General features: G+C 42.7%; 1 protein-coding gene across 1 annotated transcript in view; it reads left to right on the top strand.

The window, feature by feature from the left end:
* Positions 1 to 24,354, top strand: part of LOC131029452 (isoamylase 3, chloroplastic) — a 311,234-nt gene that overhangs the window by 38,890 nt on the left and 247,990 nt on the right. The gene's annotated exons all lie outside the window — the stretch shown is intronic.

The following is a 24,354-nucleotide window of genomic DNA, read 5'->3' as shown; positions in this document are numbered from 1 at the left end:
CCTTCATACAATAGTTTTCTTTACTCAACACCTTTGCTTCATTAATGCAAATAGCATGTTTTTTCATGATAGGGTGTTACCCCAAGGCCAATATTTCCATCCCAATGTGCTTTGTATCTCAATCATGTTCCTTGAATATGATGTGGATGTATCTATTGGATTTATCATTGTATGATTTTCTCTATGAACATTCTATTAGAGTACTTGCAGATCTGATCTTCTCTATGAACATTCTAATAGAGTCGGTGAATGATTTAACTTACAGAGTAAATAGAAATATAACAATGATCATATTTAACACAATAATTCAGAAACAACACATCAATATTGTCGAAAGATGTACCTTTTTATCAACATGTAATGTGTACAATAATAGAGTCCCAGTTCCCTGTACAAGCCAAAACTATATAGCACTCGGCGGTTGGTTAAGGGTGTCAACCGCCGACAAGTAACAACTACCCGATAACTACAAACCATTACATTCCCATTTTTTAAACAAAATATTATATATTCTTATTTGCAGTTTTGCCACCAACACTCTTGTGGAACTTCTCGAAATTTATATTATAAAATCACTTTTAAAATAATAATCCTTTAACTCCTTATAAGTGACTTTATATTATTTTACTTTTTGGCCCTACGTCAAGTCACTGGATAAAAATGAAATATTCAGTTTGATAATGCAATTAATTAAGTACAAGTTGCTTGAAAATTATTAACTTAGCTTTATCTAATTAATTAAATTATCTCTCTTTGAATGCCTTGGTTGAAAAAGGGGACATTTAATTGATGCAATTTTGCTTGCATTCAACCAATTTGGCTTGATTAGAATTCACATTCACTATTAGCCATTTTTGTTCATTTGATTTTATTATTTACTTTAATTGACATTGGGATTTTGGTGATTAGAATGACTTAGGATAGGAGTGATAAAAAAAAGTTATGTGGATTTGAACTAATGTCATATGAGAATAATTACATTTGAGATTCACATTCTTAAGTTGGTTTCTCTTCACATTTTTGCATTTGTTGATTGCTTAAAAAAAATTGCTATAAAGTTCAATTGTAACACATCACCCCACATCTATTGTCTAACTATTGCATTTGGAAGGAGAGTGAGCCTCAACACTTATATATTAACATTTGATGTTTATTTGGAAGGATCAATTCCTTGGTAGAGGTGTTCTTTTATACAACATAGACCTTGGGGTTTGGTAGTTGGTAGATGGCTAATGCTGGAGGGGTAGGGAGACATCCTCAAAAAGATCCCTAGGAGGAGCATGAGGATTGAGATTCTTCTCAATGCATTTGAGAGTGGCTTCAACAAAAAAAGGCTTGTCAGATCACTTTCACAAGTCCCAAGTTTTACTAAGGAGTATTGTGCATGTGGATCACTTCACAAACTGCTTATATCTTTTGAAAAATATCACCTTCCAAGAGCCTTCAACATTCCACCTTACATCAGATTTTCAATACTCCATAGATATATTGTATGTTACACCCTCATAGGAGTAGATGAATCCTACGATTGCATATTAACCCCTAAAGAGAATAATGGACTTTGGAAAACCTAATGAAAGTGCTGAACTTTGCCGAGCATTGGGCTTTATTACCAAGTAACAAGCCAATTGAACCCAGTTGTGTCAAACTTGCTGGACTGACGGTGAATCATGACCATACAATGGAGCACTAGGAAGTTCCAGCAACAAAAAAATCAGCTATACTCAAGAAAGGCAAGGAAGATGGATGTTAGTAGCCTAAGTAGATTGAGATTATAAGCACAGAGAATAAACTAAGATCTGAATTACAACATCATGGCATAATATGACACAGTCATGGAACCAACATCACACAATACTGGATCAACACAGAAATAGTATGCAAGAATATATCACATGTAACACGGGTATATCATATTAATCTCCAATCCCGCACCTTCAAATGTGCTACAAGTCTACATATAAAGAGTTTGCGGTTGGTTAGGCCATCAATTGTCATACAACGAACCCTTAGTTATGACTTAAACTATTGTTTTATTTTAATACATTTCCAAAAAGTCTTATTTACTCTTTAACTGGCTTACATCACCCCCCCCCCCCAAAAAAAAACTTGTCATCTTCCAGACGACACAAACAACAGAACAAAAAACTATCTACTGAGAGGGACAAGAGGGCGTCCCTGTTCCTGACATGGCACACTCTTGAAGGGTCCTCAGATCTCTTTCAGTAGTGAGTTTTTTTCCCCAAGTTGCTTTAAGAACCCTGAGGGCATCCATTCGGTCCTTCTCAGAGGCAACCAACTCCTGTTCCTTTCCCAGCCGCGTGGTTCTTTCTTGTGCCACTTCTTGTTCTAGAGCTTTGATTCTTTCCTTCAGCTCACTCTCTTCTCTCTCTTCTCTCTCCAGGATTGTTTGGTTTTGCTCGAATCGGAACTCCCCTTCGTCCTCGTCTGATGAAGATGAGGACACTATGAGTGTCTCCTCCTCGCCTATTTCTTCCTCTTCCTGGGAGTTGTCTTCTTCTTCCATTCCAACCTCCATGCATGGTTCTTGTCTTGCCCTCTTCTCGAGTGCTTCCGTGTGTACTACTTCAAAAGTGTCTAGGTGTAGCCAGTAGTACATGGCTGGTTTGTAAGGCTCCACCCTACTTGTGGCCAAGAAGTTCCCTCTATGCTCTGGAGCCACCTGAGTCCTCAATGCTTCCAAGAAGAGTGCGATGACATGGTGCGGTATATACAGGGTTTTGTGTTTGAGGAGCATGAATTCCTTCACCCGGTTGGATAGGACTCGGCCCCAATTGTATACCTTCCCATTGTTAAGTCCATACATGAGTTGCAACATCCAAATTGCGATATCTGAGGCCTTGCTTATTGCTGTCAATTTACTTTTCAGGATGTCCATCACGCATCTCCATTCGGTTGATGTGATATACAATTTTTTCAGCCCTCTTCTATTGCTGTTTTGCCAAATACTGTCCCATTGCTCCTCCTTCAAGTTATCCCCACAAATTTCTTCCAAGAGCCTCTTTTTTTCGCTGTTTAACATCCTGGAGGATGGTTTCTTTGCGGAATCTCCCTTGCTGGGAATTCCAAAAACTTTAGTGAATGCCTTGGGTTCGTAAGAGATTACCACTTGCTGCCCCAAATAGTCTATTGTCGACTTGTGCAGATTTGGCTAGTAACCATGGACCACTGCTCGTAATGTAGGTTCAAATTCTTTTATATTAAAGATTGGCATAAAAATTATCTTGTCGACTTGCGCCTTTCTCAATGCCTGTTTGAGCGGGTGATCCTCTGAATTGTTTGCCCACCAAGTTCTGCATTCGGTACCAGTCACTCCCTCAAATTCCAAGTCCTCCACTGTAACCTGTTCTTGCACTTTTTCCGGATTCTTCTTTCTTGAACTTAGGGTAGCCATGATCGTTATACGTGCCTCCCTGTTGGAATTTCGGTTTTTGTAACTGATGTCATAACTTCCTGTTCTAGGGTTGTCGTGACTCCCTTTCACCATACTGTGCCTTGCTAGCGTATGCTTCCCGTGTCTGCTTTGGAGGCTGCGGTGCACGCTGAAAAAAACGTCTTCAGTAATATGTATGATGCCTTCCCTATTTCGTATGCTTGGTATGCTTCCACAACGTATGCCTTCCTGCACGTGTACGCCTTGGCTGTGTATGCCCTGGCTACTGCGTACACCTTTTATGTGTTCCTTTCCTTGGCTGTGCACGCCTTGGCTGTGTACGCCCTTGCTACTGCGTACATCCCTTACGCCCTTGCTACCGCGTATGCCTCGCCTAATGCGTACACCCCTTACACACTCTCCTCCGGCTGCATGTACGCCTTGCCTAATGCGTACACCCCTTACGCGTTCACCTCCTACTGCGCGTACGCCTTGGCTAGTGCGTACCCACCTTCCGCGTACCCTCCTCACGTGTCTTGCTCTGGCTGCGTGTACGCCTTAGCTAGTGCGTACCCACCTTCCGCGTACCCTCCTTACGCGTCTTGCTCTGCCTGCGTGTTCCTTGCTGTTCCTTGCCTCAATGCTTGCCTTGCGTACACTCTCCTGTGCGCGTTCCTTCCCCCGGTTTCCTTCTGCGTACCTTCCCTTCCTTAGGCACTTTGTATGCCCTCCGTCTTCCGCGTACACTCCCGTGCTTCCTTCACTTTCCCTCTTCTTTTGCACACGCCCACTCTTTGTCACTTCCCCTTCGTTGCCCTCGTAGGGAATTATGTGTCCACTTGCCCCCTTATTTTTTATAATATGCCGTGTGTCCACTTTTTTCCTTCGATTTTTTCCTTTTGTTTTATTTTCTGTGCTTTTTATCCTCTTCTTAGTTTTTCTCGAACCAATCTTTCCTTTGAATTGCTCGCGCCATATTAAATTTTTTATAGCTTTTCTTTTCTTTACTATCTTTCTATGGCCTTCTCTTTTCATTTGTATTGTTTTTATTTGCATTCTCTTTTTAATTTTTCCCTTGTTTTTCCAAAATTTTAGAACCCATGTACCTAGCTTTTGTGACTTAGAATCACCCTCGTCTTCCTTGGTCTGACCTTTTGTCAAGTCGTACCCCAACATATTCACAGCAACAGTTTCTCTCTCCTTATAGATTTTGAGCTTTGAACCATTCATCGAGTCCTTGATCGGGTTGCCATCTATGGTAGATAATTTTATAGCTCCGTTTGCCCCTACTTCCCTTATTCTATAGGGTCCTAACCAACAAACCCTGAACTTCCCAGGTCGAAGTTCATTGCGGCCGTTGTACTTGAGCACCAACTGTCTTGACGAGAATTTCATCCATCGCAGATGCTTGTCATGCCAAAATTTCCTTCTTCTCTAGGCTACTTCCATGGCCCATTGTGCCATTGTCCTACGTTCCTCCATCTGAAGTAATGTAGCCAGCCGCTTCCTTAGGCTCTCTTCATCTCCTAACCGGTTCTGGATTGCTATTCTCAAGCTCGGTACGATATACTCTGCTGGCATCACAGCTTCCTGCCCATACATGAGTTGAAATGGAGTATGTCCAGTAGTGGCTTTGTAAGTAGTACGATAGGCCCAAAACACAACTCCCAACCTTTCTTCCCAGTCCCCTTGTTCTACTCTGCAAGTCTTGTATAGAATGGATACCAATACTTTGTTTGTTGACTCTGCTTGCCCATTCGCCCTTGGGTAGTACGGACTTGACAGCGTGTGAAAAATTCTGAATTTCCACTGTCATGGTGCGTATCACTTGATTCACAAAATGTACACCCCTATCACTGGTGATTTGTATGGGTATTCCGAACTGAGTTACGATCTGTTCATATAGAAACTTGGCAGTGCGGAGTCCTATTTTATTCGGGAAAGCTCGGGCCTCGGCCCACTTTGTAAGGTATTCTGTAGCCACGACTATGTATCGACATCTGTGCACATTGCTTATCCTGAGTGGCCCTACAAAATCTAGCCCCCACCTCTCGAACAACACTCGAGGGTGGGATGGAAAAAGAGGCATAAAATCTCGTTTGAGTGGCTTGCCTGCCCTTTGGCAAGTGTCACAACTTGACACCCATTCCCACGCATCTGCATAGAGTGTAGGCCACCATAACCCTGCTAGTAATATTTTTCTTGCCGTGGCATCTGGGCTCATATGCCCTCCCACTAGTCCTTCATGTGATTCCCTAAGAACCCCATGAATTTCTTCCTCCAAGACACACCTTCGTAGTATCCCTTATGGGCCCATTTTGTATAAAAGCCCATGGATCAATTGGAACATCGTGCTTTTTAGTGCCAGCTTCCTTCTTTCGCTTGGGGGCATCTCCTTCGGGAACGTTGCTGTGGAGAGATACTGTCCAAGCTTCTCGTACCAAGATGGCAAGACTGCTATTTGGAACAAGTGGCCATCTGGAAAATCCTCATTCACTCCCCCTTCTGCCTGTTCTCCTGATTTTATTCTTGACAGGTGGTCAACCATTACATGGCTTTTTCCTGGTCGTACCACAATGTTGAAGGTAAATTAAGATCAGCCATCGACTTACTCTCCCTTGGATGACCGGTTTATTAACTAGGTACACGAGTGCCTGGTGATCCACAAAGAAGGTAAAGGGTGTGGCCAGGAGGTAGTGACAGAATTTCTGCACTGCGTACACCATCTCTAAGGCCTCCCGTTCTGTGGTGCTATAGTTTCTTTCTGCTTTTGACAATAGGTGGCTGGCAAAGTATATAGGGTGATCCAAGTCCGTGGCTCCTGCCTGCGCCAAAGTGGCGCCAATGGCAAAGTTGGAGGCATCTACATGCACATGAAATTTATTGTCCCAATTTGGGTATATTAGGATAGGTGCACTTACAAGTCTGGATTTGAATTCCCTGAAGGCTTCCTCTTGCTCTCGGTGGCATACAAATGGCTCCCCCTTCCTCGTGAGTTTTTCTAGCGGAAGAGAGACCTCAACAAATCCCTTAATGAACCGTCGATAGTACCCCACATGGCCAAGGAAGGATTTTACTCCTTTAACATCCATCGGGCTTTCCATCTCAATGATGACTCTTACCTTATCTGGGTCAGTCTTCAACCCTACTTTGCAGACTATGGCCAAGTAACCTTCCTTGTGGAGCGAGAAACCGACATTTCTTCAGATTGAGGGCAAGTCGTGCTCGACGACACCTTTCCATGCACTTCCCCAATATTTTCAAATGATCCTTCTTCTCACTATATATTGACCAATCATCAAGGAATGCTTTTAAATTTCCAGTTGCCATCTTGTTGAAGATATGCAATATGATCCTCTGGAATGTGGCCGGGGCGTTGCACAATCCAAATGGCATCCGGTTGTACGCGTAAACTCCATCCTCCACAATAAATGTGGTTTTCAGCTTGTCTTTTGCTATGCTGATTTGGTTGCAGCCCGAAAAGCCATCCATGAAGGAATAAATTTCGTGCCCTGCCACTTCTTCCAGTATACTATCAGTGAAAGGTATCGGGAACGTTTCCTTGACAGTTACAGCATTTAAACATCTGAAGTCTACACAGATACAGATCTGATTCCCTTCTTTCTTGAGCGAAATGACAATGGGTGAGACCCATTCACTGGTTTGAACCCGGAATATGATTCCGGCCTCTAACATCTTTTCTATTTCCTCTTGCACCTTAGCTGCATAATTCTTGTTCATGTGCTAGGGGTGTTTCCGTACCGGCTTGGCCCCTGGTATTAATGGTATGCGATGTACGCATAATTCTGGAGGTACCCCTTTCAAATCCTTATATGTCCAAGCAAACACATCTTTATATTCGAGGAATATTTTAAATGCTGCTGCCTTCAGTACAGGGTCCCAATCATCCCCCACTAGTATTACTTTTGGGTCCTTTTCTTCACCAAGGTTGGTTTGTCGTACCTTCGGTTCCACATATTGTACGACCTCATTTTCTCCAAATTGATGAGCCGAGGCCCCATCTACCCGTGCCTCCCCTTCCTGGTACTCGACAAATTGTGGCGGGTAGGTATTGTCTTTCTCGATCTCAAGGATCTCCAACACATTGCACTCTGGGTGGAAGATTTTGTAATCATCCATCTGCTAGTGCAATAGCCCATTGATAGAACTTGTCTCGTCCTCCGAGCAATTCCCTAAGCAGAGTACTCCCTCTTCGTCAGGTTCCATCTCACCATCCTCCTCCGGTGTATCTTTCTCAGACCCAGAGTCTGAAGCCACTTCCTGACTCACTACTTGGTTCCGTAGATCAATGATATATTTTTTTCCATCACTTTCGATTGAGAGAGTGTTTTTTTTCCAATTGTGATCTGCTTTGGCCATGATGAGCCATCCTCTTCCCAAGAGTGCATCATATCCCTTCCTTTCTAAAGATATAACCATAAAATCCAGAAAGAACTGTTGGGTTCCAATGGTTACCTTTTGTCCCATGAGTGTGCCGATTGGTTTTATTCCATGTTGGTTTGCTCCTACCAGGTGGAATGTGGTTGGCCACAGTGTTGGTTTCCCCAAGGCCTTCCATGTCTCCTCCGCTAACACGTTTACTGCTGATCCTCCATCCACAATCGTATTGGTGAGTTTGTAGCCCATGATTTCCATTTCTACTACAGCTGGTGTTCTGCCCACACCTACTGTCATCAACATAGGGTCAGCGGCCTCCTTCGAGTAGTTCCTTTCTTCCACTTCCTCCTTGTCGCCTGACGTCTTTTCCTCCATCTTGGTCCCCTCTAATGTGATCTGATTATCCACCTGGGTTATGGCTATCCGCAGTTGTGGCAGTGTCTGCAACAAGTCCGCTACTCGGACTGGCACGATGGTTTGTAGTAGCTGCTTCATTATGGTTGCTTCATAGGCGGCTCGTATGGTGTTGGTGAGCTTGTTGGATACTGTCTTCCGTTGTTCCTCACTCATTTCCCATTCTACTTCCTTCTGTGCCTCCTTCAGCCTTTCCTTTTCTGTACTCGGGTCAGGGTACGTTAGTTTCCTTGCATGAGATCAGGTAATGGCCAATGATTTTGGTTCTGGCTGAGCTACCTCTAGCATGTTCACGCCCTTTTGTCTTGGGCACTCCGCATCCTCGTGGTTGCTTGGCCCACACCATTTGCAGAGTAGCCCTCCTCCTTGTCCAACACCACTCTGGCAGTTGCGTGCAAAATGGCCCCATTCGTTGCACCTTCAGCATTGTATCATTGGTCTGCCTTTTGCATCATATTGGATGCGACTACGTGGGGTATTATTATTGCTATTGTTGTTACTCCCCCTCCGACTTTTCCTATAGCCACTTGGTGAGGCATCTGAGTTTGTGTTTTTTGAGGGTGTAGTTGGTGGTGTTGCCTGCTCTTGCGTGTAGAGTACCTGGGCACTCCTTGCCTTCAGGTTGTAGGGGCATTCCTTAATAGAATGTCCCAACACTTGGCAGATATCGCAGAAGGCTTTCTTCGGGCATTTGGTTTTTGTGTGCCCTTCCAGTTTGCACTCTGTGCACCAGAGGTCTATGCCCTCCCTACTTTCTTCCTTCTGAGTCTGCATTTCCCGCATCATCCTCTTCATATCCTTCCGAAGTGCTTGTATCGTCCGAGACTCCTCCTCACTTTCTCCATCACTACTATCTTCGTCACTTGTGCGCTTCTTACCCTTTGACGTCTTGTTCTCACTTTCAATGTCCATGGCTCTATTGTACGCATCCATGAAAGTAGATGGAGGTATTACCTTCATCTTCCTCCACAGGGATGGGTTCAGTTTCTCGATGAACCATCGCTTCTTCAAACCATCGGCTGGGTGTTGTCCATTTTTCTGATCAATTCTTTCAGCCTGCGGTAGTAGGACCTTACCATCTCACTCTTGCCCTGTTTGGTGTTGTATATTTCTGCTACGATCTCGTCATCGTCCCGAAGTAACCGAAACTCCTCCTGGAACGCCTTACTGAGATTTTTCCAAGTATCCTTTGAAGTGGTGGGCAGGTCCGTGTACCAATCAATGGCAATTCAGCGGAGGGTGGCTGGGAATGCTTTCAACCAGTAGTCCTCATCATCCTCGCCATTGGCCTGCCATATGGTGACGCAAGTTTTACAGTGATGGGTGGGATCCTCTGATCCTACTCCATTGAATCATGGAAGTTTTTGCTTTTTAGGGGTATGTGCCATCTTTCTCGTACTCCCTAGGTTACTCTGGGGATTGTTGAAGGACTCGGTTGGTGCGGTTGTTTGCTCCCAATTATCACTACCCACTATTGCCTGCAGGCTGTTGTGACTCCTATCCCACTCTTGTGTATGTTGCTAAGAACCCTCTATCGGGCTCCCTCCTTCAACTATCTGATAGAGTTTCAGGCGTCTCTCCAGTTGCTCCTGAATGTGTGTTGTGTGTTGCACACGCTCCTTGTCGCCGACAGGGTCCCCCTTCCTTTTTTTTTTTTTAGCCTTTCGTCCTCGCCCTGTTGAGTTTCGCGCGGAGTGTCTCACGTCCTTTCGAGCGAGTCCGCAACTGGTCTGTGAAGTAATGATGTCAAGGAAAAGAGTCGATGAATCCATCCGGCTAGTCCAGCCGTCGGGTGCGAATGCTGAGAGTTTGTTCAAAATTTTGAAAATCGCCTTGGATAGGCGTAAGGTGATAGAAATTGGCGAAGCCCGCCAAGCAAGAGCAGTGTGTCTAAAGGTTGCACGAGGACCAAAGTCGCCGTTTTTTTTTCGCACGAAGAGCTATGAAGTAGACTGCATAAGGTTTGTCTCCGCGATGTTTGTGGGATTTGAGTAAAGGATGATTTTCGCCTGCTGGTGAAGGAGCGAATTTCCTGGCCAAAATGCCGAGGTTGCGAAACTTGCCCAAGTGCCTTAGAATTCCGAAGCCTCCGAAATCCAAATTTGTAGAGTCTGGCGAAAACTGGTCTGGAGTCTGAAATTTTACCTAACTCCCCAAAATTGCCTTATGGGCCGAATTTCGGACCCAGAGGCTAAAAGATTAAAATTTCACAAGGTTGGGAATTTGCTAAAATCGCCCAAGGGGCCGAATTTCAGACCTTGCGGCGAAAATTTCAAAATTCAAAATTTCCTACTTGGTCCAAAAATGCTTTCTTAAATATTGCAAAGGTGGGTTTAGCTCCGAAAATCACTTAAATGTCCATTTTCGGACCCTGGGGCGAAAACTGGAGCATGCGAAATAGCTTGAAATCTTGTAAAAAGACCTTCAAGGTCCGAAAGACACTTAAAACGTCCATTTTCGGACCCTGGGGCGAGATTTGAAAAGTGTTAAAAGTTGCAAAAAGCTCCTCCAGGTCCGAAATTCGCTTCAAAAACCCCAAATTCGGACCTTAGCTCCGAAATTTCAAAATATGACAAATCGCAAAAGGTGCTGAGAGCTCCGAAATTTGCAAAAGGATGATCTAGGTCCGAAATTCGCCTTAAGTCCCGAATTTCGGACCCTGGGGGGTAAATTGAAAATATATCGAAGTTGGAAAAGTGGCGTTTAGGTCCGAAGTTTCTTTTAAAATTCGCCAAATATGTAATAAGCTCCGAAAATCACTTAAATGTCCATTTTTGGACCCTGGGACAAAAATTAGAAAATGTGAAAAGTGTTAAAAGTTGCGAAAAGCCCCTTTGGGTCCGAAATTCGCTTTAAACCCCAGCTCCGAAATTTCAAAATACATCAATTTTGCATAATATGTCATTTGGTCCGAAAACCTTCTTTTAAATAGCGAAAACATCCAAGAGCCCCGAGATTTGCAAAATCGAGCTTAAGGTCCGAAATTTCGATAAGTTGCAAAAGCGTTGAAGCTCTAAAGTTTATTTTTTTAAAATCGCGAAATATGCTTCAAAACGCCCAAGACTCCAAAGGGGCAAGATCGCGAAACCTCCGAAATCGCAGAAGGTGTTCCGAAATTCGAAGGGGCAAAAGCATGCGAACATAGGTGTCATAGGGTCCGAAGTTTTGAAAATTTGTGAAACAGGTTAAGTGCTTCGAAAATCTCCAGTTCGCTGAAAACCCCAAGCGCTCCGAAATTCGCCAGAGGCATTAAAAGAAATCGCGAAATCCCATAGGGCCGAAGTTATGTGAAATTGCAGAAAGAGGCATCCATATGCTCCAAAGTTCACGCAGGCTGGGCAAAAAAAGCAAAGTTTAAATTTCGAAGGGCCTCCACATTCGCCAAAAGGTCCGAAGTTGAAAGGTAAAAGCGTTTGAAATTCTGAAGTCCTCTACTTCTCCGAAATTGCTGCGCACAGGCCCAGTTATGGAAATTCAAAATTGATAAACCCCCTCTACGTTGCTGCATTTCGTGTAAAGGAGACCACGTCCGATTTTGAAAGGGAAAGAAAGCTAATTTCGCATGATCCAAGGTAATTCAAGGTAAAACGCTGCATAAACTATCCCAAATCATTCAAATTCAGTTTACGAATTACTCGTGGTAAAAAAATCATTTAAAATGATAAATTCTCTTTCGTCCAACAACCGCGAAAAAATTTAAATCAAGGAGATAACCGTTGGAATTCGAAACTTTGCAGAAACATCCATTCCCCTTCACGTAGCAAGGCCGGGCAATTCTTCGCCATCCGTTTTCGTCAGGTAAGTACACTTTGTCTTCCTTGATCATTTGAAATGCTTATAAATCAAACAGACGTATGTGCGAAATCTGATTAAAATGCTTCAATTTTCGAAATCTGCATCTCTTTCGCTTGTAAAACCTTGTTCAAAGCAGTCAAAATTTAGAATTCACTCCTGAGGTTTAGCCAAAAATTGTATTTTCAAACTTAGGAGAATTTTTCATGCTTTGTCTCTGTTGAAAATTGATCCAAAGTCCAGAAAGCGTAAGTATAAATTCGCAATAAAAAATCTTCATGAATGCTGTGGTTAAAATTAATCAAGCCCTTTTAGCTACAAATGTCGCTCCATGTCCAGTCTAAATTTTGAATTAATCCTGTAAATACTGGAATATTTTCTATCTAACCCGCCTTCCTTCTTGTGTATCACCTCGTAATCCGCATCCGGCCGTGCAGGATAAATGCCTAAATTGGCGATAGAATCATCAAAAACGCCCGCTGCAGCCGAGACATTGCGAGCATCCAAATCAGATATCCCGCACAAGGTTGAAAGGATGAAGTATCAATATCAGAGGGGAGGATTGAGGGAGTCAAAAGTGCAGAGCGTCTGGGACAATGTCGGTGATACCGACCTTGGCCATATTGACATTCAAGACTTCAGGAATCGGGTCTTCTCACCTAACGCATATGGCAAGCCTAGACAGATGGTGGAAAGTGGCATCGCCCAAGTGGCAGGATTTCCTCCAACAGTACAGAACTATGAGCTAGTGGTAGAGGCTACCCGACATTATCAGCCGAATTCCAGACTGGTGCTCCTTGAGAACATGACCATCGCCAACTTCACCCCTGAGGCCATTGGCGATGCATTTGACATTCCCTTTCCAAACAATTCCATAGCCACAACTATAGATGAAGCACAAGGGGCATATGATATGAATCCGACCCGATGCAAAGCATTGATCAATGAAGAGTGGTACAAAGAGAAAAGGCCTCCAAGCGCCATAATTGTGAAAAAGTCCGCCAGAAGTGATTTTCATAATGAACATGGGGATATGGTCACATTACTCAGCCGAGTGATGGGACTCCCTAAATCCAACTACTTTGAAGAGTGGATGTTCTATTTCACAGAGCAAGTCTTCGCTGGGAAGTCTAAATTTGACTGGGCCTAGATCATAAGCGACAACATTCACACCTAGTTGATAGAGCTTGAAACGAAGAAATACTTCACCATGACCTCTTATTTGGTCTATATGTTCGCCAAGAACCAGCCGCTGCCAGGTTTGATAATGAAAGGTGAAATCGGGAATGGGCCTGATCAGGTAAAGGTTTATGATTGTTACCCACAGCTGCATTACCAAGATATAGCTCAGAGGGAAAAGAACAACCCAGCTTATGTAGTTGGCCAATATGAGCGCGTCAATGACGCCTTCACAATGCGCCTAGTCAGGCTGATGCAGGGAGGATTACACATAAGGCTCTCAAAGCAAGCTACTATCCTAGTACAGAGGCATGGAGCCTGGTTCATTTAGTTCCCGAGGTTCTCCTACATCCAAATAGCAGGCTTTGATGGTGCCCCTCTTCGACTTCCACGGTACTGTTGTGACCATTTCACACATCGCCCCATTTAAAATGGGGACCCCGTCTTTTTGCTCGTTTTTCGCTCGCCTTTCGTTTTGTTTTTTTAGGATTTTGGTAGTTTGTCAGTTGTCTGGATTTAGGGTCAAGCCTTAGGGTTCCCTTTTTCGATCTTTTCAGGCCAGAGTCCAGCCAGTCTTGAGAGCTTTTTGAGCTTCCTTTTGTAGGATGCAATTTTGAATGAAGTGAATTCGCTAGAATGGTCTATTTTCAATTGGAATTTTGAATGCAGAGTCTTAATTTGTCTAAGTGTTGATGATGAGATGTGAATTTTATCCTATTGAGTAATTTTGACCAAATTTTGAGTTTTTTTGATATTTGATCTTGGGCATGGGGAATGATTTGTTTTTGCCTCGTGAAGTGATTAAACTTGTGAAATCTTGATATTTTGGCCTATAGGAGCAAAATCGCTCCTGTCCCTCAGTGAAGGACCGGAGCTTGTTTTCAAAAATCTCACTGTCTCTGCAAGATCAAGATGATTTTTCGAGTGGAAGTAATAAAGAAAGGCGTGATCTTTTCGTTGAATATAAATTGAAGAATTTCACGAACACGGAAATGCCCCAGGAGTCAAAATCGCTCCTGTCCCTCAGTGAAGGACTGGAGCTCAAAATCAAATATTGCTTTGTTCTTGCAGGATTTTAACAACTTAGTGATTTGAAGAGGTCCAAGGAGATGTGTTTTATCAAATGAATATAACTTGGAGTGCCGTCATGAAGAAAAATGGTCCAGAACGCCAAAATCGCTCCTGTCCCTCAGCCAGGGACCAGGGCGAAATCCATTGTAGCTCCCGTCCCTCTCCTAGGGACCAGAGCGAAGTTCCTCATAGGGCATGTACTGGGCAAAGATCAAGCAAGTTTTACGTTTGAAGGCAAGAAAGGAGATGAATTGAACCCATTGAAGATAAATTGAAGATTACAAAACATCAACAAGGGACCCAAATGCCCAAGTTCGCTCCTGTCCCTCTGTCAGGGACCGGAGCGATTTTTGTCTTAGACAAATTTCTTGCCAAGTTACAATGAATTCCAAGGCATGGATGAGTGAAACGAAGTATAACAAGACCATTGAAGATAATTTTTGAAGTTAGCAAAGTGAGATGAAGCCTACAAGAGCAAGATCGCTCCTCTCCTTCAGTCAGGGACCAGGGCGATGTGATGGTTATATTGCCGTTCCTCCAAGTTCAAGACACTCCAGGACGAAGAACAAGGTGGTTAGGATGTTTTAAGGCATCTCAATGAAGAACGAAGTATCCAAAGTCGCCTATGTTAAAGGAATTACACCAAGACACCTAATTCGCTCCTGTCCCTCAGGCAGGGACCAGAGCGAAATTCCTATAAAGGCCTAGATTTCGAAAGTTTATCAAGTATTAAGTGATTAAGAAGGATCAAGGGACTTCATTCTACACGATGAAAGTAATTGCAAGTTGATGGAAGCAAAGACAAGCTCAAAACCTTGAAGTTCGCTCCTGTCCCTCAGGCAGGGACCAGAGCGATATTGACTATAGTTGCCAAATCCTTCAAAAATCACGTTAAGTCAAGGTTATGCGAGATGATAAAAGGTCTAAGGTGTCTTTTGAAGATGATATACAAAGGTTTCAAACGTCAAATGAATACCAATTTGAACAAGGAAGCTATATCGCTCCTGTCCTTTGGACAAGGACCAAAGCGATTTTTATTAAAACGTTCATTTTTCCTCAAAATCAAGACAAGGCAGGATTGCACAAGATCAAGATCGTCGTTTGGAAGGCAATGAGCGAGAAGTTAAAGGTTAACTACAAAGAATGTTGATTAGAGCACAAGGATCGCTCCTGTCCCTCACCAAGGGACCAGGGCGATAATCCTCCCAACATCAAATACGCCTTGTAGAAGTCAAGTGAGACAAGCATGGAATGAAGAAATAACATTATTGTTTGCTTTATGATGGAGATTTGAGATTTAAAAAAGCAAGATTAAGGAGAAACTATGAAGTTCGCTCCTGTCCCTCTCCAAGGGACCAGGGCGATATCACATCTAAAGGACACTAATTCGCACAAGCAAGTCAATCAAGCTCGAATGACCCAACGAAAATGCCAACTTCAACGTAAAGATGAGGATTTTGAACGTCAAAAGTGCAAGAATCAAGACCAAGTTGATGGATCGCTCCTGTCCCTCAGTCAGGGACCAGGGCGATGAGGTTTGCATTTTTCATCTTTAAATTTTGGCGCTCAAACACATTTTTGAATTTATTTAAATGCTAGGAAAATCGATATTTAATTGAAAGCATTTAAAATTTGCGCTTGATATCATTAATTAATTATTGCCTTGTAAAAGAAAATCGAATTTATTAATTAATAAAGGCATTTAATAATTAATTATTAATTATTAATTTAAAATCAAATAGAGCGCTTGGTTTATGGAAGTCGGCCTTGTTATTTATTAAAAAAATCATTTTTAATTGCCTAATTTTACTAAGGTCGGCCTTTATATTTTATTTAAAATTTGTTTTTAATTACCAAGTCGGCCTAGTGGTAATTGAGGTGTGAGCGCTTATAAAGGTTGGTGAAGATTTTTATTTTCACATTATCATTTTATCATCCACACTCAAGTGCAATTTAAGGAAGACAAAGGAAGGTGCGAATTGTGTTTAGAGAGAGCGAATTTCATTTCAAGCAAGGTGGTGTGAAGTATCATCAAAGGAGGTGCGAATCTAAAGTTTCATATTGTGCGAACTTGCCAAGGATATTGGAAGATCACGTCAAAGACTTGAAAGGTGGCGAAGTTGCTAACTTGAAGAAGAAATCACGTTGAGGCCATCTAATTTCGATCTTTTACCTAGGCGATTTTATTCATTTTGCATTCTAGAGTTAGCTCTCTAGTGAGGTATGGCGATATGGTTTTATTGTTTTAATTTTGAACGTTGATCGTCATAAATTTTGAATTTTGAAATTTTGAATTCCAAGTAACTCAATCGTTTTTTGGGAAATGATAACTCTAAGACTTATCATGAGGTTTCCTAAAATTTACTCTCTAATCTATGTTATTCATTGTAAAATCTAGTTTCTCATTATGAAATGTTGTGTAGGTATGGCGACCCCGAAGGCGGGAGCATCCACCAGTCGTCCAGCTCTCATGAAGGAAGATCAAAAGGCCGAAGAAGTGGAGACCAAGATCGTATCGAAGTGGAGCAACATTGGAGATACCAACTTGGGTAACTTCAGCACGAAGAAGTTTCGAGAGGTCCCTTACATTGGCAAGCCATCACCTGTCGCCCGGAGAATAATCGAGAGTGGCATCATTAAGGCGGCCGGCTTTCCTCCAGCTGTTCAGTGCCATGAGTTGATGATCGAGTGTGCTCGTCATTATGATCCTCAGTCTAGAACGATCGTGTCCAATGAAGGAAACACTTTGGCATACCTTTCAGAGGAAGCTATAAGTGAAGCTTTCCATCTTCCAGAGCACAGGGACATGATATACAAGAGCATAGAAGGAGCCAGGTCAATGTACGAGGATGATCCAGATGCTTGTCTAAGCATTATCAACAAGAACTGGTTACTCAAGAGCCGTCCTCGTCTGAGCAAGATCCCGAACACACCGCACAGGATTGATTTCCAGGAGTACAGAGATTTGATCACAATGCTCAACCGAGTTACAGGAGCCCCTCATGCCTTCTATTTTGAGAAGTGGATGTTCTACTTCATCCAGGTGATTGTTCAAGGGAAGGGTACCATACATTGGGCTAGAATGATTAGCCATTGCTTGGACGTACAGTTGAGGAGACTCAAGGCTACCAAGTCCTTCCACATGAGTTCATACGTCATCTATGCATTGATTAGGAGTTTTGAGTACGCAGGACTACCTCACAGAGGAGTGATTGGAAGAGGACCCAGCGAGGTCAGAGCTTGTGATTCCTATGCCTACTTGCATCATCCGCCAGGAAGCAACTACAAGTTAGTTAATGATACCTTCACGATGAACATCACAAGGATGTTGCAAGGTGGGATTCACAACAGATTATCTCAGGATGCACAGGATTTAATAAAGAGGTATGGTGCTTGGTTTATTCAGTTTCCGAAGTTCACTTATATTAGAGTGCATGGATGTCCTTCACCTCCATACATGTTGCCGAGATATCCGACAGACAGAATTGTGTTACTTGAGGTAACAAGACAATTGGCAGGATATGCGAAGGCATTCAGACACAGACATGGGAATGGAGTTCCAGTACCTATCATTTTAGGCAATTCAGTTGAGGTATGTCCTAATGCTTTAGCCATGGATGACGCAGAGAAGGAGTTAGCCTTGTATTCTTTTTCATCTTTTGCTTTGAGAGAAAGCTTTGATCCACATGGACATTTAGAGGAGACGGTCGGTAGGAAGTTTATGCATGAATACCAAATTGAAGATTTTATGATGAATCTCTTAGATGATCTTGAAGTGAAACGAAAAATGCATTCTAGATTGCCTTTGGATTTCATCAGGAAATGCAGGATTTACAGAGTGGCCGACCAGGCACAGGACAGTGGCAGACATATCCAGTCATCCTATGATCGAGAAAGCAAATCAATAAGGTTGGATTGGAATGAGCCTGAGGTCGTGGATTTAGATGCTTTGATGGATCCAGTCTTGTCTTGTACCCGCAGATGGGTTGACGTACAGCATCAGAAGTTGAGAGAGCAAGGCATAGCTATGACTTTCACTTTGGAAGAGAAACCAGCCGAAGGTGGAGCTAGTGTGAGTGAAGGCAATCCTAATCCTAGAAATTCAGGTGAAGGTAACCTTCGATGTGCCAGTGAGGGCAATCTCCATCCAAGAGGTTCGAAGAGGAAAGAAAGATCAGAAAAGAAGGAATCTTCCAAGAGGAAGCAAGGAGCCAATCGTGATCGTTCATCCGGTACATCTTCTAGACCAGAGATGAGGACACTTCAAGTGGAAGAATCTATGGAGTCGATGGTACAGAATGATAGGCAGGAGGAAGGACAGGCACCGCAAGGGTCACCAAATGGATCTCTCCAAGATTATGGGCTAGATGAAGATCGAGAAGGCAACGAAATAACATCTCCTCCCAGAGAAGAAGAAGTAGTGCATAAGGAAATTCAAGTTCAAGAGACAAGATCGGCCATCCCAGATTGGTTGAAGGAAAGATTAACCAAGGTGATCGTGATAGAGGACGAAGATAATGCAATTGATTTAGAGAGCCTTGTTGGACGTTCACACGAAGTAACAGAGAAGAGGAAGGCTACCAAGATGTCCAAGATGATTCGAGATGAGACTGGATCCAGAAAACTGCAGATAGCTACACCGGCAGTAGACAAATATGAAGGTGAGATCCTAGCAGAGGAATATGATATACAGACTTTTGAGCTAGGACCATCCACAGCAGAGCAGACATTGGATGATGCCACCGACTCGTTTGAGGCATTGAAAGACAAGCTTAGAGAAGAAATGGAGAAGAATAGAAAGCTTGAAAGAGAGGTCGATGCATGGAGGACATATTTCAGTCATCTAAATGAACCTTTGGGACGTCAGGATCCAGTTAGATCACCAGTACAGGCACTTCCACTTCAATCAATTAATGAGGCAGAAAGATTCAGGAATATGGTTCAGCGTACGAGTACTTGGATGGATAAATCTCATACAGTTGCCGTAGAATTTGTAACAAGGATGATGAAGATTATTCATCAAGCTATCCAGGTTCTTGAGATAATCCACAATTTGATGATAATAGTAGCCGCATTTGCTCATACCAAAGATGTTATCATTCCTGTCTTGAAAGTAATTAGACACACATCAAGGAAGGTCTTAGCGCAGGAAAAGATCATGGATGGAGGACCTCACAGTTTACTTCAATGGTCAACCTTACTCCATATGAAGAGTGTTTTCTTTGAGGACATCAGTACTAGATGTAGCCAAGTGGAGGAGGTGATCAATCCGATCCAGGACAAAGTATTTGAGGTACTTCGTACCATTCTTGACAGGAGGATCGAGGTCGAGACAGATGTGGATATGCAGGAGTTAGAGGATAGAATCAAGGTCATCTTTTGCAAGGACGCTAATGTTACAGACGAGCAATATGATCAGATGTTTGCCACCATGCTCCTGATTGAAAGAACAAGGAACTTGAATCTTCATGGGACGCAGCTCTTCTAGATGCATTCGATCAAGTCATCCACTTGGAAGAAAGTATGAAGAATCTTCCCGAGATTCCAATTGCTGAGATCGAAGGAATCGTATCAAGATTCATTGCATATGCTAAAAAAGAACATTGGAAAGGGAATAAGATTCTAGATGAGAGGTTGTTATAGATGACATGGCATCTTATTTGTCATTGGTTTATGTCTCCTAGGTTTTTGTGCCAAATTTAATATTTGGCTATGCATTTAATATTGTTCAGTAAAAAGGAGGCCATTTGTAACAAACCCTAATTAGGGTTTAGGTGTCATGATCTTGACCGTTGATCTACTTTCAATCTGGACCTTTCATTGTAATTGAGGATGCTATTTATACCCTCATTTTTCATTTCATTTGTAATCAATCAATGGTAATGTAATAGAGAATAGAGATAGTCAAGAGATTAGAGAGATTAGAGTTTAGAAGCAATTTGTTTTTGTAGCAAGATTGAGTTTGAGGAAAGGAATTCAAGCAATTGTTGTACATGATGACTTTGAAATCAATGAAATATTGAAGTTATGGTGTTTTGTTGCAACTTTCTTGGTTATCTTCATGGTTGTTCAATTTACTTGAATCATGCTCAATCAAAGTAGTGTGTTAATTTGAAGGGCATAGTGTGAGACTTGATCTTTGGTAGGATTCGTAATCCAAACCACTAGCTTCTTGCTGATTGTAGGAACGCCTTGCGTGGTCGACTGGAGAATACCTGAATCATTTAAACTTCAATCATTATTGTATCTTGGATATGTACCTTCATGGTAGTGTCTTTGATCTTTGATGCGTTGAAAATCATTTTGTTACCTTAGAAGATCGCATCAATTTCAATTGAGTTGTTATTTTATGGCAAAATTGAAGTTGGTAGAGTCTTGCCAAGTCTTGTCCACATGAAGTTATTTTTAGGGTTAGATTAGATTAGACTTCTTTCAAAACCCTATCCTTTTGTTATTTTTTGAAAAGCTTCTTAGTTTAGTAAAATTTCAGACTTTCGGAGTGTAAGACCCCTTGAGGATACAGCAAATCACATCATACCACTGGAGCTTGTCCACACGTAGAGACCCTACTAACCAGAACATTGGAGTCATCCTAACTGATCCTTCATGCGAATCTTCAGCAGTTAGAGACTTTTTTCAAGAGAGGATAAGATGCCTTTTGGTATTTTATTCTGTGTATGATGGTGTACAAAATACACGTCAACAGGTACCCAACCGACAAAGTAATTCTTATGGAGGTCGCAAGGCAGTCACGTCCGGCCGACATCTTACTCCGAGAAAGCAAGCAGGCTGGATTCACATTCCCCATGATCATAGGCAACCATGATGTCCACTTGAAGACCCCTACCCTAGCAGAGGAATCCCTTGCACAGCTGGCCTCTTATGGCCTACAGGACCATTTCCAAGAAAATATTTCAATTATGATAATCTGGCGAAGAGAGCCTATGGTAGGCGGTACAGAGCAAAGGAATCAGTTGAAGACTATTGGAAGAATTGCTCTGATGACTACGAGGTCAGGAGGCAAGAATATTCTAGATTAAGTGTGCAGCAAATGCGACTCTTTGAATACCGTCGGGTCCCAGGTCAGCTCACAGATTCAGGGAATTGCCTCCAAGTCCTAGAATTTGAAGCAGTAAGGCATCTCTTGCCAGGCGTTGATTGGTCCCAGGACCCAATCACTGATTTCCAGGCAGTCATGGCAGCCCCAGCAAGGTACACAGATCAATGGTTACATCAGCAGATTGAGAGGCTAATACATTAAGGAGTCCAATTCACCTACCACCTAATGGGTAGCCTTGATTCTCAGTCCTCCGAAGATGAGGGAACGTCTAGTGCACCTCGAGAAGAAACTGAGAAACCAGAGAAAAGAAAGAAGGCTAAGGCTTGCAGAGGGACTCGGACGTCCAAAAGAACAAGAAGGGAGAAGATTCCTATAAAGAGACCAGAGGTCACGTCATCGTCAAAGGACCCCAGTTCGTCCGACGATGTAGTGGAATTAGATTATATACCCGCTCCGCCTTCTCAAAGTGACATTGATGCGTTTGGAACTGATGATCCTCCCGCGCCTGACATGCTGGAAGTTGAGCTAAGAGCCCTCGAATCGACTGTACTGGGCAACCAAATAGAGGAAGGAGAGATTCCATCCACCCAGGGGGTCAAAGTGCACGAACCCACTCGACAGAGCCGCCACGAGTTGCTGCTACACAATTCAGCCAAAGATGACTCCACCGTCGAAGGAGAGAAAAGGATAGATGAGACTCATGAGCTCGAAAGAACTGAAGAACAACCATCACATGAAGATGTTAGACAATTGTTCAGTGAAATAGGGGAGAATTCAGCTGCAAGCAAAGAGCTTCGCACCTCTTTCACTCCTCCGGTAGCAGAGCAGTTGTGAATCTGTGGTGAGTCGGTTGAGAACGTCAGAGAACAGAATGCAGACTTAACCTTATTATCAACCCAGACAGTGCCTCAAGAATGGTTGATTGCCAGAGCCCAGCGTAAGGCCGCCACCAAACCACCTATTGATCTAGAGGATATCTTCTCGCGCATAGACCAAGCAAAAGCTAAGGGGAAGAAAAAGCCCAAGACATATTCTAGAGTGACCAAAGACGAGCAAAGGAACCGCACTCTCCACATTGCCACCCCGCCTATAGACAAGCCAGTAGATCAGGTTACACTGGCAGATTATAGCATCACAACTGTCCCCATCGGACGAGCCACTAAAGAGCAAGAAAAGAAGAATTTAAGGATTCAGTGCAGAATATACTCAAGTAGCTCGAAGAAATAACAGCTGAAAAGGACATGTATCAGGCTCGTGCTGAGCAAGCTGAGGGATACATCGATCAGCTCCTAAGGCCACTACGCAATGCCTCCGAATCCCATATTCCCCCGACGGCATTGGCACAAAGGACCACAACAGAATTTGAAGGAGTACGGGACACCGTGAAGGCCGTCAGGGAATCGATACAAGACATCAAGAAAAGGGGAGAGCGAATCCTTAAGGAAGTAAAAGAAATGGCCCTCCATCGAGAGCTCACTCTAGTCAAGTTATTAGAGGTAAAGAGGGAATCCCTTCACATGCACGAAGTGGCTGCCACTACCCTTCCCCTCATGAGAGCTCTTTTTTGGACACATGCGCAGATTCCTACATTGTCCGCCATCCTAGATCCTCATAGCATCAGTGTTCTTAAGGAATGGTACTGGACTATCACCATGAAAAATGACACCAAAGAAATTATTGACAAAGAGAGTGATGCATGTGAAGTGATTCTGGGAAACATGCAAGAACTAGGTAAGACCATCCTCCGATCAATGGTTTCGGGATGGATAAACGACTTGTCCGATAATGCATTCCAGCCAGATTGGGAAGAAAGATTGGTAACGGATAGGATTACCTATTCCGCTAAGGACTTGAGTTTTGCTGGTCAGGTCCATTCAGACATATTATGCTTTGAGCGTAATCGCTCCAGCTGGAAGGATGGTTTAAAGCACGTGGACCAGTATCTCGAAGGTATGCAATACAAAATTCGCCATCCTCCCATGCCTCCATTCAGTCTGCTTTTCCAGTTATGCATCAAGTTCCAGGAATACGTTCGTGAGGAACAGGCAGCAAGTCGTGATCTATAGCGGGAATATTTGCATGGCGAAGATCAATTTCTAGAAAAGGAGAGTGAGACTGAAATAGAGAAAGTGATTTCTCAAAAGTGCTTTTTTTCCTCTAAATCTTAAAAGTGCACTTTTGCACCAAAAGGTGACATTTGACTTTTGGTCAACCAAATGTAAAACTTTATTGATACACCTTTTTGGGTTATTTCAAATTGATTTAATTATCCCTTTTTGGGTAGTTATTGCCCATTTTGGGGTGGTGGTTGATATTTGCATCCCATTTATGGGTATGGGCAGCCATGCTTTATGGATGAATCTGGGCCACTTGTTTAGATTAAATCTAGGCCATTCATCCTTTTTGAAGTCTATTTAAGGGACTGGTTTTCCCTCTTTTTTGTAGGAAGTTCTTGGATTGTTGCAAAAGCTCTGGCAGAATTTTACAGGAATTAATGCAAAGATTAAGACTGTTTTCAAGTTTCCTTGTGAGTGCATGGTCTCCTTCTTCACTTAATTTAGAAATCTTTCAGTTATGTTTATTTCTTTTACATAGCATTTTCAAGCAAGCATCTGATCGAATCCTCACAGTCCACACCATTGGGGAACGACTGATTGCCTTTCTCTCTGCATGGTTAATCTGGACCTTTCATGCTTAGTTCGGTTATTGAATACTCACTATGAATGTAAAAGTTCTGATGTTGTATGTGATAACATGAAAAATCTTATTTTCCTTTGAAAATTGCACTAGATTTATGCAAACACTATGCTTGAGTAGCTGGTAATGCTTAGTTTTGTTATTTGGAGGCTTCCGTCTGTTTGATGAAACTGCTATCTTAGTTAGAATTTACATTTCATGTATCTCTCTCTCTCTCCCTATCCTTCCCTCCTTTTTCCCCTTTTTTATCCAGAAAATCCGCAGCCCCATTAAAACAGTATCAACTTAACCGAAATCATTTGATAGAAAGATTATGAAAGTTCCAGGGAAATTATCTATAAATTACCCA

This window comes from Cryptomeria japonica, chromosome 10, assembly GCF_030272615.1.
Source record: "Cryptomeria japonica chromosome 10, Sugi_1.0, whole genome shotgun sequence".
NCBI classification, from domain to species: Eukaryota; Viridiplantae; Streptophyta; class Pinopsida; order Cupressales; family Cupressaceae; genus Cryptomeria; species Cryptomeria japonica.
The sequence above is the reverse complement of the archived record's forward strand: the minus strand, read 5'-3'. Positions and strand labels throughout refer to the sequence as shown.